This window comes from Asterias amurensis, chromosome 15, assembly GCF_032118995.1.
Source record: "Asterias amurensis chromosome 15, ASM3211899v1".
Lineage (NCBI taxonomy): Eukaryota > Metazoa > Echinodermata > Asteroidea > Forcipulatida > Asteriidae > Asterias > Asterias amurensis.
Genome location: NC_092662.1, coordinates 6,996,851 through 7,012,044, shown reverse-complemented (window position 1 = coordinate 7,012,044; position 15,194 = coordinate 6,996,851). Strand labels below are relative to the sequence as shown.

Sequence of the window (15,194 nt, the reverse complement as noted above, 5' to 3'; positions counted from 1 at the left end):
TATAATTAAATACTTTACTGGAAAATACGAAGAAAGGGTACCGATTTTACAAAAGCAATATAGCGTTGCAACCAAAGACTTACGATTATAAACAAGGTCGTGTTTTTTTTTGTTTTTTTGTTTGTTTGGTATTACACATACAATGATTTAAACTTTTGACGACAACACCGGTGATCTACACTACTTTTAATAAATAAGAGCCCCAAAGTGTGGGTACAACCGAGTTAGCCATCGGAAAAAAAAAAAGATTAAATGTTTAGTTTGTTTGCATTTACACGCCCCCCCCTTCTTTTTGGTAGGCCTAAGCAGTTTGCAATACAACAGATAATTTTCTATGCGTACGTTTCTGTACGGACTAATAAACTTACGGTGCATATCCAGGATATGTCTCTGCAAACGATCATATTATTTCCATCGTTCTCTAAAAAGATTAAACGTTAAATAGAGTTAAGGTGTCATAATAGAATCTAATAATTACTATCCTAATCTGTAATTGCCAGTGGCCTTCACTTCGTGTGCAAACATAAAGACCGGTGCATGGTTTACTTGAAAACCTCAATGACCCTTGATCACTGAGCCTTATCTGGTAGTTAATAGATGACGTCACAACTGATTGGTCTACCAGCCAAACGTGTCAGTTCTTGTTCCCCATACAGTGGAGCTATCTTTGTTTTCTATAACTCCAAGCCCACATCATGTACCACAATCACTCGGACACGGTATTATGTTTGTGTTTACCTTTGCAAAAAGGGGCTGCAGAGAAAACGAGTATACACGGAAAAACAAGATATACGTTAACCAAAAACTTTATTCGGTATATAACACTCCATTAACAATAACATCTACTTAAAACCTCCACAATACTTAAAACAATTATACATCACGAAGACCCCCCCCCCCCCCATTGTGACAAGAACTTTGAAATAAGTCGATTGAACTGCGTTCGCATGCAGGTGAGGGCTGGACCCCAGCGACCCGTGCCTGCCTATTAAGGAGATAAGGTGGATGGGTTGAGATTGTTGGAAACTAGAGCAAAGAAATAATTGTTTTCTTGGTTTTGTTTTGTGTATATTTTGTATATTAATTTTTTTTTTTACTCATCTTATTATTGTTATTATTATTATTATTATTATTATTTCTTTTATTTTTATGTGTGGCGAGTTCACTTATTAAAACCCTCATAGTGTTTACAGTTGATATATTATTATGCTTTAACAAATTTCCGTTGATAATACTGTTCTGTATTATTACCAAATCAAACAATACAATCTTGGGGTGTAGGATTGAAAAACCTTTCATCATTTAAACATAAGTTTAGCATTCTTTATCGAAAAATTCAGTATTTTCGTTGGACGTCTCCCGCTCTCTTCCTCTTCATTCTCATAAGCACTTTCGTCTGTTGATAGATCGCTATCGTCTTCTTGAAATTCCTCCTCCTCCTCCTCCTCTTCATCTTCAAAATCGTCATCATCAGTTGATTCATCACTATCGTCTTCACAGAATCCCTCCTCCTCCTCCTCCACTTCTTCGCTTTCATAAGTCTTATCATGTGTCGATTCACCACTATCGTCTTCAAGGAACTCTTCCTCCTCCTCCTCATCTCCTTCATTTTCATGGCTATCATCATCTGTTAGTCCATCACTATCATCATCTTCACGGTAGTCCCCTTCCTTCATCACGTCTTCATTTTGAAAATCATCATCATCTGTCGATTCATCACTATCGTCTTCATGAAGCTCCTCCCATTCCACTTCCTCGTCTTTAAAATCCTCCCCTTCAGTGGATTCGCCACTATCACCTTCGAGGAGGTCCTCCTCCTCCTCCTCCTCCTCCTCCTTATGATTTTGAAGGTGTTTCTTCAAATTGTTTGAAGTGGAAAACACCTTATCACAAATAGGACAAGCTTTCGATTGGATTCCGATACTGGGGTGCTTGTGTATCTGTCGGTGTCGTTTCATATTGTCGCTACGCGAAAAGCTCTTCCCACAAATCGGACACAAAACCTTTACCTGTACGGGTCTAAGCAAAGTGTTTAGACGCTTCGACTCCATTTTTATATCAGTGAGTGATCCAAGACGAATGATATAGGCTTCAAAGTGTACACCGACCACCAGAAAACTTTAAATAAGTCGAACCTGTATGGGTCTTTCAAACCTAGATTAAAAGGTAACATGGGGCCCAGGTCGTTGTCAAGCTGATTCACTGTACCAGATGTCCACAATTGAAACAATCGTCAAACGAACTTGACAACGACCTGAGCCCCATGCTACCTTATAATCTTAAGTTGTAAGACCCATACAGGTTCGACTTATTTAAAGTTTTCTGGTGGTCGGTGTACACTTTGAAGCCTATATCATTCGTCTTGGATCGTCTCACTGATATAAAAATGGAGTCGAAGCGTCTAAACACTTTGCTTAGACCCGTACAGGTAAAGGTTTTGTGTCCGATTTGTGGGAAGAGCTTTTCGCGTAGCGACAATATGAAACGACACCGACAGATACACAAGCACCCCAGTATCGGAATCCAATCGAAAGCTTGTCCTATTTGTGATAAGGTGTTTTCCACTTCAAACAATTTGAAGAAACACCTTCAAAATCATAAGGAGGAGGAGGAGGAGGAGGAGGACCTCCTCGAAGGTGATAGTGGCGAATCCACTGAAGGGGAGGATTTTAAAGACGAGGAAGTGGAATGGGAGGAGCTTCATGAAGACGATAGTGATGAATCGACAGATGATGATGATTTTCAAAATGAAGACGTGATGAAGGAAGGGGACTACCGTGAAGATGATGATAGTGATGGACTAACAGATGATGATAGCCATGAAAATGAAGGAGATGAGGAGGAGGAGGAGGAGTTCCTTGAAGACGATAGTGGTGAATCGACACATGATAAGACTTATGAAAGCGAAGAAGTGGAGGAGGAGGAGGAGGGATTCTGTGAAGACGATAGTGATGAATCAACTGATGATGACGATTTTGAAGATGAAGAGGAGGAGGAGGAGGAGGAATTTCAAGAAGACGATAGCGATCTATCAACAGACGAAAGTGCTTATGAGAATGAAGAGGAAGAGAGCGGGAGACGTCCAACGAAAATACTGAATTTTTCGATAAAGAATGCTAAACTTATGTTTAAATGATGAAAGGTTTTTCAATCCTACACCCCAAGATTGTATTGTTTGATTTGGTAATAATACAGAACAGTATTATCAACGGAAATTTGTTAAAGCATAATAATATATCAACTGTAAACACTATGAGGGTTTTAATAAGTGAACTCGCCACACATAAAAATAAAAGAAATAATAATAATAATAATAATAATAATAATAATAATAATAATAATAATAATAATAATAATAATAATAACAATAATAAGATGAGTAAAAAAAAAAAATTAATATACAAAATATACACAAAACAAAACCAAGAAAACAATTATTTCTTTGCTCTAGTTTCCAACAATCTCAACCCATCCACCTTATCTCCTTAATAGGCAGGCACGGGTCGCTGGGGTCCAGCCCTCACCTGCATGCGAACGCAGTTCAATCGACTTATTTCAAAGTTCTTGTCACAATGGGGGGGGGGGGGGTCTTCGTGATGTATAATTGTTTTAAGTATTGTGGAGGTTTTAAGTAGATGTTATTGTTAATGGAGTGTTATATACCGAATAAAGTTTTTGGTTAACGTATATCTTGTTTTTCCGTGTATACTCGTTTTCTCTGCAGCCCCTTTTTGCAAAGGTAAACACAAACATAATACCGTGTCCGAGTGATTGTGGTACATGATGTGGGCTGGAGTTATAGAAAACAAAGATAGCTCCACTGTATGGGGAACAAGAACTGACACGTTTGGCTGGTAGACCAATCAGTTGTGACGTCATCTATTAACTACCAGATAAGGCTCAGTGATCAAGGGTCATTGAGGTTTTCAAGTAAACCATGCACCGGTCTTTATGTTTGCACACGAAGTGAAGGCCACTGGCAATTACAGATTAGGATAGTAATTATTAGATTCTATTATGACACCTTAACTCTATTTAACGTTTAATCTTTTTAGAGAACGATGGAAATAATATGATCGTTTGCAGAGACATATCCTGGATATGCACCGTAAGTTTATTAGTCCGTACAGAAACGTACGCATAGAAAATTATCTGTTGTATTGCAAACTGCTTAGGCCTACCAAAAAGAAGGGGGGGGGCGTGTAAATGCAAACAAACTAAACATTTAATCTTTTTTTTTTCCGATGGCTAACTCGGTTGTACCCACACTTTGGGGCTCTTATTTATTAAAAGTAGTGTAGATCACCGGTGTTGTCGTCAAAAGTTTAAATCATTGTATGTGTAATACCAAACAAACAAAAAAACAAAAAAAAACACGACCTTGTTTATAATCGTAAGTCTTTGGTTGCAACGCTATATTGCTTTTGTAAAATCGGTACCCTTTCTTCGTATTTTCCAGTAAAGTATTTAATTATATTCGATTATGATACTATTACTGTAATGTACACAATATTTAAACCTTAAAAAAAAAAAAAAAAAAACAAGGGTGTATTATTATTATTAATATTATTATTATTATTGGTTTATTAAAAATGCAAACATGGTTGTCAAAAAGCCGAATTGCGGATGCAACGATACAAAGAGTAAACAAAACAATTATTCGACGTATACATTTGATACTCAAATAATGGTTCGTGGTGGCGTGCCACAGATTTGTTTTTCTTCTTTTCTTTTTTAGAAACAAAGGATAGAATTAATGCAATGCACTTGTCCACAGAAACATACCCTACGTACATATAATTGGGCCTTCCGCTCGGTTGTCTTTGTTGTCCGGTCCGGCAACTGAGAGCAAGTTCGAACACGATTAAAACATAGCAGACGACAACAGAACTATCGGACTCGTACACTCAAAGAAATGTTTAAAAACAAATCAAATTCCTACCTGATCTTAAAATTGGACTAATACTCAACAGCGTATCATCTTAACTATTGAGTCTTACACTTTGACCTTCCCACTTACTGTCTTGGTAAAAAAAAAGAAAAAGGAGGGGGGGGGGTCTTCGTCACACCCCATCAGACACCCACATCCGACGACCCCCCCCCCCCCCTTTGCTGATGTATGATCCACATGACATGTGGATCATGATCCACCGCACAAAAACGGGGTCATATACGCCGCACATACTACTGTTACTTATGAATAATATTTCGCTTTGTTCCCTTTTTTAAGAAATGTTCTGTTGTAGGCTACTTTTTTAATAATAATATTTCATATTGTTTACTTCTGACTGATGTACCGGGTACTTAGTAATTTATTTGAGTTTTCTGAAGAGAAACACATTTCTTGGCAACTTAAAAAAGGTTACATGATTACATAAATTTCAATATTAGCCATGAATGAATGAATGATGATACATGTACACCTGCTTCAACTTATCAAGCAGGGGCTATATATGGGTTGGGTGTTGGGGTGGGGGACTTTGCTAGAAGAATACCTGTTGCTTGTGGATTAAGGATTCCAACTTTTTTGTAGAAGAGGACTGGCATTCATCAACATTCTGTCTTGTATCAACTTTCATTGTTTTATTTTATCATGTAGGCCTACAAGTACAATGTAGAGTTGGAAGAGTGACTTTGGTGTGAGGAAAACCACCAGGCTGAGGTTCAAGTCTAATATAGGGGCAAAAGGATACTTGAACACTGCCCATACTGTCAGGTACGGTATGAATCACATAATTGTTTTTTACCCATATACACCGATGTGTGTTATATAAGCACTGTATACTCAGTACTTACCTGAGTTCTGTGAAAACAAAAATCACAGGCAAATTACTCAGGTGGGATTCGAACCCACAACCTTTGCAATTCTAGAGCAGTTTTATGCTAAACAATACCATCGAAATTGCCCAGTAGCTGAGGCATTTCGAATCCTAAATTTTAGCAGCCGGAACTGCAAATGATAATAAAATTGCACCGGGTTACGAGTATTCTTGGTTTTTACTCCGGTAATTATTGAGTATATAGTGCTAACACCACATCGGTGTATATTGGTAAAAACCAAAATGAATACTATAAATATCAAGGCTGTGGCATTATTCACTCCGAAAAAGACGACGGTCTAAACCCACCCGTATACACTGTGCGTAGTGTGTAATCACACCGCACGACCCACCCATATACACCGTCACATTGCTGAACACTCGTCGTACGACTACTGTGCACAAGTCATCCGCACTCGTACCACTAACCGCATGCGGAGGCTGTGAGGGGGGGGGGGTCGTTTCGTGCGATGTGGTTAATGTTACGCACAGTGTCCAATGTTTACGGGTGGGTTTTTACAGTGGCGTTTTTTCGGAGTGACAATTTGACTGCCTTAGCAAGGCTTAGCAAGGCTAACCCGACATCCTTTTGAGATGTTTCCGATAGTCAGTGGTGATCTGGAGTTCCAGAGACTTCCAAGTCAATCCCCCCTTGAATGGTAACCTTTGTTTTTTATATCTGGGGGGGGGGGGTAACAGAAAACTCTCTAAACCAACACTAAGCCCAAGAGCTAAAAATCAATGTTGTTTAAATACATTGTACAATGATCACCCAAATGGTCTGATTAATGCTATAATTTTTCAATTTATAATGTTGAGGGCTACATTGATTATTTGATCATACATGTACTCAAGCATTGATTATTTGATCATACTCGAGCATTGATTATTTGATCCTACTCAAGCATTGACTATTTGATCATACTCATAAGATTGTATCTTCTTCTCCTTTCAGTTACAAGGATCTGCAGAAAAGCGTCAATGTGAGAAGCGTAACATGTGCTAGCCAGTTCCGCATCAAAGCGAAAGACCTGTTAACTCATTTCAGAATAATATAAGATGTCATCAGTAGGCCTGGGCAACAACTAATGCCAAAAACATTGTAGTCACGACTTTGACACTAGTTGCGACTATTTTAAACTTCTAAGATACATTGTGGCAAGTTGTTTGCCGCAGGCCCAATCAAGTAAAATTTGTGCTAAAAGGATTGAAGTTGTTGGGAATAGTTAAGAGCGACACAATGGGAGACTTTCCAACGCTAGGTGGCAGCAGACTTACCGGGTAAACTTCCATTGTTTACGTAGTTATGAGCTTGCGCATAATTCTGAGAACAATGGCTTAACCCGGTAAGTCTGCTGCCACCTATCGTCCTAGAAAGTCTCCTGTTGGTTAACCAAGCAATAGTCATGACTGTTTTTGTAGTAGTCATGGTAGCACGTCGACTATCTGAGTAGTAGAAAAATTGTATTTGTAACTCGACAAGGCAATCAATAGTCTCCACTTCGACACTTGTCACGTTAGTCGCTCAGGAAATATCACCTGTGATTCAGCAGAAGAAACTTCACCAGTGTCGATAAAGATATAAAGCTCAATTCTAACTCTGTAAAGTAACATAAAGCAAACTGACCTGTCCTTATTTGCTAATTTTTGCTAGCAACTATTCTACAGCTGAAAAATACAGTTAATAAAATAAATTAAAATACAGCTTGATAATTCCGAAATACTAACCTAACAGTTGACCAAATAATCATGTTTCTTGACTATAAAGTGGAGATCATCATAATTGCAATGAACTTAAAAGTTGTTAAGTAACCTAACATTTCCCCAGCCTAATGGGAGAACACAAACAATTATTTATTAGCACCGTCTTTGTAATTTTAAAAAAGTTATTTAAAAAATCAATTGCTGTAAATTGATACTTCTTTTGTTTAAAAGTAACTCAATTTATGATAAAATAAAGTTTTCATTGTAGTGCAGTATAGCTTGTTCGCAGTTTTTACTTGAGAGTCAGAGTATATTATTTGTATTCTAAAAGAATACTCTAGTTTTCAAACAACAGAACTTACCTTTCGAAATTTCCCTGCTTTCCAGTTTCAATGCAAGGCATGTTGTTGACATATATTACAACAAAATAAAGCTATGTTTTCAGAACATTTTTGGTCCGTTTCGTTGTTGATGAAAACAACCATGATTTGTTGGCTTTCACTCAAATAAGTCATTTTTCAATCAAGTGAAGCTAAAAAGTGGGCTGCTTTAATTATTACAAGTTCTTGAGGTATTTTTACAATATTAAACCATCAGAGAGCGAATATGCGTTTGTTACAATACAAATGGTATGATTATGTGTTTGGTGGTGGTGTTAATTTTTTTTTTTTTTTTTTTTTTTACAATCATTAAATAAATGCCCCACACTCAAAAAGCAGACGACGCACGTTTGTTCTCGTGCATCATTATTTCCCCCATGATCCACCACGCGGGCCACATGAAGCCGAAGCCCGTGAAGCCGAAGTTTTCCAAACAAATTCGTCGTCATGTTGTTTATTGTGAAGCCTGAGCCTCACTGAGCCGGAGCCTCAAAATCCCAAGCCTGAAGCCTCAAGCCTGAGCCTTCGATTCGAAAACGCTCTATGCCACTCACCGCTAAGTCAGGTGAGTCGTTGCGCGCGCTGTCGGTGAACTTGGCCGCGGTGTGCGAGAAAAGGAAACGAGAAACGTCTTGCACCAAGACTACATACCAGTAGCCCTGGCGGCCTTACACTTTCGTTTTGTACTCCTGTGTACAGAGAAAGAGTCCTATATAGGGCTAACATACCAGCAGGAGCCCACGCACACTTAACAACATCCTCAAAGAGAACTTCGTCTGTTTCAGCAGCCAACAAAAGTCGACAACCATAATAACCAAAGCAGCACAAGCAGCTTCTCATTCTTGATACCCAAGCTTTAGATAATTACCTGCATGGGATAAGTATTTATTGGATTAATGGGAGCCTCAGTGGACCCCAAGTGATACTTTTCAACTCGGCTAGTATGAAGGTAGAAGTTAAAAGGCAGGACAGTTCTTTTCAGACTTGAGAAGTTAAACACATGTTACCGCAAACCAAATATATATACTATTACAAATACGGCATTGCATAATAGAATACGTTTCGTGTACATTTGCAACGTCAAACAACAAATATCTCTATAATAGATGATACATTTGCAACGGGGATAAAGAATATCAATTTTATTTTTGTAACCCATACACCGATGTGCGTCAGCACTGTATACTCAGTATTTTCCCGAGCCCTGTGACCAAAACACAGGCAATATTCCTGTGATTCGAACCCACGAACCTTGCAAGAAATCTAGAGCATCGTCTTACCAACTAGACTACTGACATCGCCCGGTAGCTAGAAGCAGTTCGAATCCTATGTTTTGGCAGCGGGTACCGCAACGATATAATAGATAGTAAAGACTATTAATTTTGTGTCTTTATTTTACCCATACACCGATGTGTGTCAGCACTGTATACTCAGTACTTGCTTTGGGTTGCAAGGGGTCTAGCTTATACCATTCGAAGTTAAATGACGCTCAAAGTGATTTATACTATTTGCGTCGCAACCAACGTAGAGGGCGACTGATGTTATGGGTGCGAACGTTTAGTTTCCCCGGGTCGACCCCGGTGTGTGGCGTATTTTTTTTCCAGGGTGAACGTGTGCAGATAATTACCCACATTCGTCCTGGGAAAAAAAACGCCACACACCGGGGTCGACCCAGGGAAGCTAAACGAACGCACCCAGTATCAGTCGCGAGTCTGGCATGTCCACTGACTGCTAGACGTATCATATTATCTGTCGCAGTGTGAGACAATTTGAACCGCGGGAAATCCAAATTGTGAAGTTGTGCGGTTATGATCCTAATTCCAATAGTTGGTAAGAGTATCATTTTGGTATTTTGAGCTCTCTTTATATCTGCCACGGTGCCCTAAGTTTTGAGATATGGAAATAAAGTCATGAAGTTGAGAAAGGTGTGACACTGAAGTCTGTCAATTATCGCTCACTGCGACAAGGCGATTCGCCGAGAAATTTCAAATGCATACCGAGAACAAACTCCCGTTTTGTAGTTTATTTTTAAAGGTGTGACACTGAAGTCCGTCAATTATCGCTCACTGCGACAGGGCGGTTCGCCGAGAAATTTCAAGTGCATACCGAGTATGTGGTTAATTTTTTTCGGGGGCGCGGAGGCTGGATATTCCATGCATGTATTTTGTCAGCAATGTTACAGTGTGGCAACCCCAGGTAGCGGCTGCGTGAACCACATTGGTCATACCCGAGTGGTTTTGTTCAAAAGCCACAAAGCCTGGCTTTCAGTTACCTTAAGTATCCTCTTTCATATAAAGAACCATGGGGCCCAAGCTTTCTTGAATACTGCAACCCTGTTTGGAACCTTACAGGCATCGCTTTTAAAGCTATATTTGTCCCTGGTGATCCCAATATAGCCTAGCTCAAACGCAGCAATTTCATCATGAGCGACCAAATGCATGAAGTTATAAAAGAACTTGAAGGGGTTTACGGCGCCGTCGTCGGGAAATCGTCATCAAAGATTTTCTCTTATAGATGCTTTGAAAGCTTGTTAGAAGATGGATGGGACGATCCAGTGCAGTTTCAAGACATGGGTACAGAGTGGAGAAAAGTGCTGGCCCGTACCTCCGAATGGGGGTCAAAAGAGAAATCTGGAGATGATGCTGCTTAGAGTTGATGCCGGTCCCCTTGATACAGCAATTCCTAAAGCTAAGAAGGCAAAGGATGACGAACAACTGCCCCTTGAAACCACTAAAGCCGATATGGCTAGCACTAGCAGCGTTTCAGCTGCACCATCCACGTCTTCGGTTAAAGCCATTGGACCCTTTCGGTTCAGAAAAAAAAATAAAAGTGCACAGATTTACACATAATTTACAGGGTTTACAGAAGGTAATGGTGAAAGACTTCTCTTGAAATATTAGTCCATGAAATGCTTTACTTTTTGACAAAACGGTAAAACAATATAAATTCTCGCTAGCAAGAATTACGGATTTGTTATAAACACATGTCATGACACGGCGAGACGCGCGAAAACAGGAGTGGGTTTTCCCGTTATTTTCTCCCGACTCCGATGTCCGATTGAGCCTAAATTTCTACAGGATTGTTATTTTATATCTAAGTTGTGAAACACGAAGTGTGGGACTTGGACAATACTGTTTACCGAAAGCGTATAATGGCTTTAATTGTGAAATTAAAATCAGCTAATTCGGCAACCCAGCGATGTCCCGTTGCATCGAGTTTGGCGGACGTCAAGATGTAGGTCAACGGATTATTATCTGTGTATACCGTGAAAGAGGGAGCATAGTACAAATAATCCTTGAACTTTTCGGTTATGGCCCACTTCAGAGCAAGAAATTCTAGCTTTCCAGAGTGCCAGTTGTAGTTCTTTTCAGCGGGGCTTAGCGTCCGAGAACCATAGCCGATTACTCTCATCTTTCCATCCTGCTGCTGGTACAATACAGCGCCTGGCCCTTCATTGGAAGCATCCGTATGAAGAATGAAAGGCTGTTGATGATCCGGAAAAGCCATCACCGGAGGGCAAGTGAGAAAACTCAGCAAATGTTCTAGCACTTTCTGATGAGAATCTTCCCATGAGACGCGTTGCCTTGACGACACTTGTCCTGCACTTTTACCTACAGCAGCTTTTCCTCGTGACTTTGACGGGGGTTTCACTGGGCTGATCACGTTAGGTCGGCCATCATTGCACGGACTAGGTTTCTTAAGCAGTTCATACAATGGTTTAGCAATGGTAGAAAAATTCTGGATATACTGACGATAGTAGCCGAGTAGACCAAGGACTTTCCTAACCTCTCCCACGGTACTCGGATTTTTCTCTCGGAGTGCCGCAACTACTTTGATGTCTGCATGATCCATCTTGTAGCCTTCACTACTGATGACTCTCCCTAAGTACCGCACTTCTTTCTGGAACCAGCTGCACTTGCTTGGCTTGCGTTTAACACCGCGCTCCTGAAGGCGTCTGAGGATTTGACGTATGTTTTCAACATGTGACTCAAATGTCTTTCCGTAGACTAGGATATCGTCAAGGTAGACTATTGCGACTTCTCCAACCAGACCATCCAGACAGGACTCCATGCAACGCTGAAACACTGCAGGCGCATTAGTCAACCCAAAGGGTATACGATTCCATTCATACAAACCCCAAGGGGTGACGAAGGCCGTCTTAGGCTTACTCTCTTCTGCGATGAAACCCTGGTGATAAGCTTTACCCTGGTCTAATGTTGAAAACCACTCATTTCCACCGAGACTATCTAGAACATCTTGGATTCGTGGGATTGGTTGTCTATCGGGTATTGTCTTCTGGTTCAGCTCGCGATAATCTATGCAGAGACGGAGAGAGCCATCTTTCTTCCGCACACATACCACTGGTGATGAGTAGGGATCGAGACCTCTCAATCCAGCCACGGCCAATCAAATCCTTCAAGTAGCTTTTCACTTCACTGTAGAGTGGCAGGGGCAGCGACATGTATGACTTCTGAACTGGCTGGTCATCCTTCAGACGTATATGCATTTTCAAGTCTTTAATGCAGCCCATGTCACTATCATCTTTGGAAAATGCCTCTGCCTCTTCTCTCAACATCTCGTTTACATCTCGGCGTTGGGACTCTGTTAAGTGACTAAGGTCGAACTCTGGGGTCCATTTTGTCTTGGTAGGGGGTGCAGTGGAAACTCCATTTACAAATGTACGCGTTTGTTGTGACACTGGGATGGGTCTCTCGGGAATGGTTTCAATTGTAGTGTTCCCAACATCGTTTGCTTCTGCAGTATATGATATCATGATTGGATGTGTTTTGGACTAAGATGGAGACTTTGCTGGAGGGCCCCTTTTTTAGCCGAACGACTGATGGATGAGGATGAAGATCTTCGGGCCACTGGGCATCTACATCTGGCTCAAAGAGGGCGGTAGTGTCTTGAGTCAGCAGGCCTGATGTCGTTCTGCAGGTTACCCCAACAACACTTTTACCGGGTATGGTAACTCCTTTTCTGCCAACCTTGACACAGCAGATGTACTCTGGTTGCTCCTCTTGAATAAGACTCGCACGGGCTGTTACTACTCTCCTCGTCATTGATGGGAACGCTGCTCTCACGGCTTGAACAGGATTTGAATAGGGGGTGTCTTTTTGAACAATCTCTTCTATGACATTGTACCCAATGATGGGAACTCCAGAAGTTGCCCGTGTCACCAAAACTGGAACTTTAATTTCGTGGTTTAGCCCTGTCATCAGACTGAAGGAGACATTTAACCAGCCATCGTAAGGGATAGGGGATCCGTTTGCGGCCGTAATCTTTAGGTCAGTTCCTCCTAATAGCTCCCACAGTGGCCTCAGCTTGGCTCGGGGTAAGTGGACAGCCTGCCAATGAGCAGGTATGATGGTGACTTGAGCTCCTGCGTCCCAAAGTGCCTGGGTCTTTGTCCCGTCTATCATGCAGCTCACCATACATCTCTTTCATACGAGTCGGCTGACATTCGCTTGTCTCGAGGTAGTCTTGGTGCAAGACGTTTCTCGTTTCATTTTCACGCACACCGCGGCCAATTCACCGACAGCGCGCGCGCCGACTCACCTGACTTTAGTTCACTCACCGCCCCGGAGAAACGTCTTGGTCCGTGTGCTGATCGCTCGGGGAATTCCGAGCACATTCCAATCATGCCGTACTGCGCTAGGCCTGCATATCTCTGACGTAGCAGTATCAGCATAATTTCCCCCAGTCTGGTATCTGTACGTCTTCGGTGCAACGCAACCAGAAACAGCCAGGCTTCCTCGTATGTTAGTTGGTGTGTAGGGCTTGTACATTTACGTTCGACTTTTAATTTTTGTAAACATGATTGCTGCTGAACGATGTGCGAATTTTTAGTTTGTCCTAAAATACGTTTTTAGGGAAGATTTTGAGAATTTGTGTAAGTGCAATTAATTGAGGGGAATGGAATCTTAAAATGTTATGAACGAGGATGTTTAGCAACAGCAGAGCTAACAAAAATAGATCGATGTACACGAACATGGGATTTTCTGGCATTTTTAGTCTTAGTCCAAAGGGTAAACTTTGTAGGTAAAAATAATTATAGGGTCACAAAGTACTTTTTATGCAGAAAAAACTAAGCACTACATCCGAAACTTCCGTATCATACTCACACAGCTTGATCAAAATCAACCGGTGGTCGACCGCCATTAAATATCTAAGCCTATTTTGACACGTCTTCGCGAAGATAAGAAGCCCAGCCACAACACCTCGTTGGCATTCGGTTGTGTACTGTGTGCATGTGTACAGTCAGACATATCCTTTGCCGACGCACTTGGCCACAATTAGACGTGACATGTAATGGAGGACAATTTTCGCCCAAAACTGTGCTTTATGTTAAGTACCGATAGCCATGCAGGATACACATTCTTTATTTTCGAAATAATGTGCAAATAATACCCATACAAGTTACAAGTTCTCTCATCCGCAAATAAAACTCTCGACTCCTCGAGTCTTGCCGATGCGGTCAGCAATATTGTAACAGTATTTTTTCATTGACTGACAATTTCTTCCCTCTAACAATCGATCGCAACCGCTGATCTCTAATTAATAATAACATAAAGATCAGTGATCGCCTTTGCATGCACAACAAAACGCACATGGTGTGTATTTCCGGCCCCGGCTTCCCGCCGTAGCATGATGCAGCGAGGCTTTTACTCGACAGGTCGGGTGCATGCAAGTTACCAGGCTGGCCCGCTTGTCTGTTTCCAGTTGTGCGCGTGCGTAGTATTTTGTTGACCCACGCGTTGAATATGTATGTGAGGTCACATAACTCAAACATGCACACGGACCAAGACGTTTCTCCGGGGCGGTGAATGGACTATGAGTCAGGTGAGTCGGGCCGCGGTGTGCGTGAAAAGGAAACGAGAAACGTCTTGCACCAAGACTAGTCTCGAGGGGGCTATCGAACAAATGTGGGACTTCTGGATGTTGCTTTTAAAGGCTACTGACCGTCCCGTGGCAGTAACCCCTGGCCGTTTCCCGGATGATTGCGTTGCCACTGTCTGCATCCACGGGCAAAGTGCTCCCCGGAGCCACACTTAAAGGAACACGTTGCCTTGGATTGGACGAGTTGGTCTATAAAAAGCGTTTGTAACCGTTTGTTATAAAATGGATATGGTTGGAAAGATGTTTCAAAAGTAGAATACAATGATCCACACAAGTTTGCCTCGAAATCGCGTGGTTTCCTTTTACTGTGCGAACTAACACGGTCGGCCGTTTATGGGAGTCAAAAATTTGACTCCCATAAATGGCCGACCGTGTTAGTCGATGAGATAAA

General features: G+C 41.3%; 1 long non-coding RNA gene across 1 annotated transcript; it reads left to right on the top strand.

Annotated features, from left to right (window-relative positions):
• The first annotated feature begins 4,035 nt into the window (after positions 1–4,035).
• LOC139948437 (uncharacterized) lies at positions 4,036–7,624 on the top strand. The gene is made up of 3 exons (XR_011787441.1): positions 4,036–4,108; positions 5,600–5,716; positions 6,775–7,624. It is a non-coding gene; the product is annotated as an uncharacterized lncRNA (long non-coding RNA).
• The last annotated feature ends 7,570 nt before the right edge of the window (positions 7,625–15,194 follow it).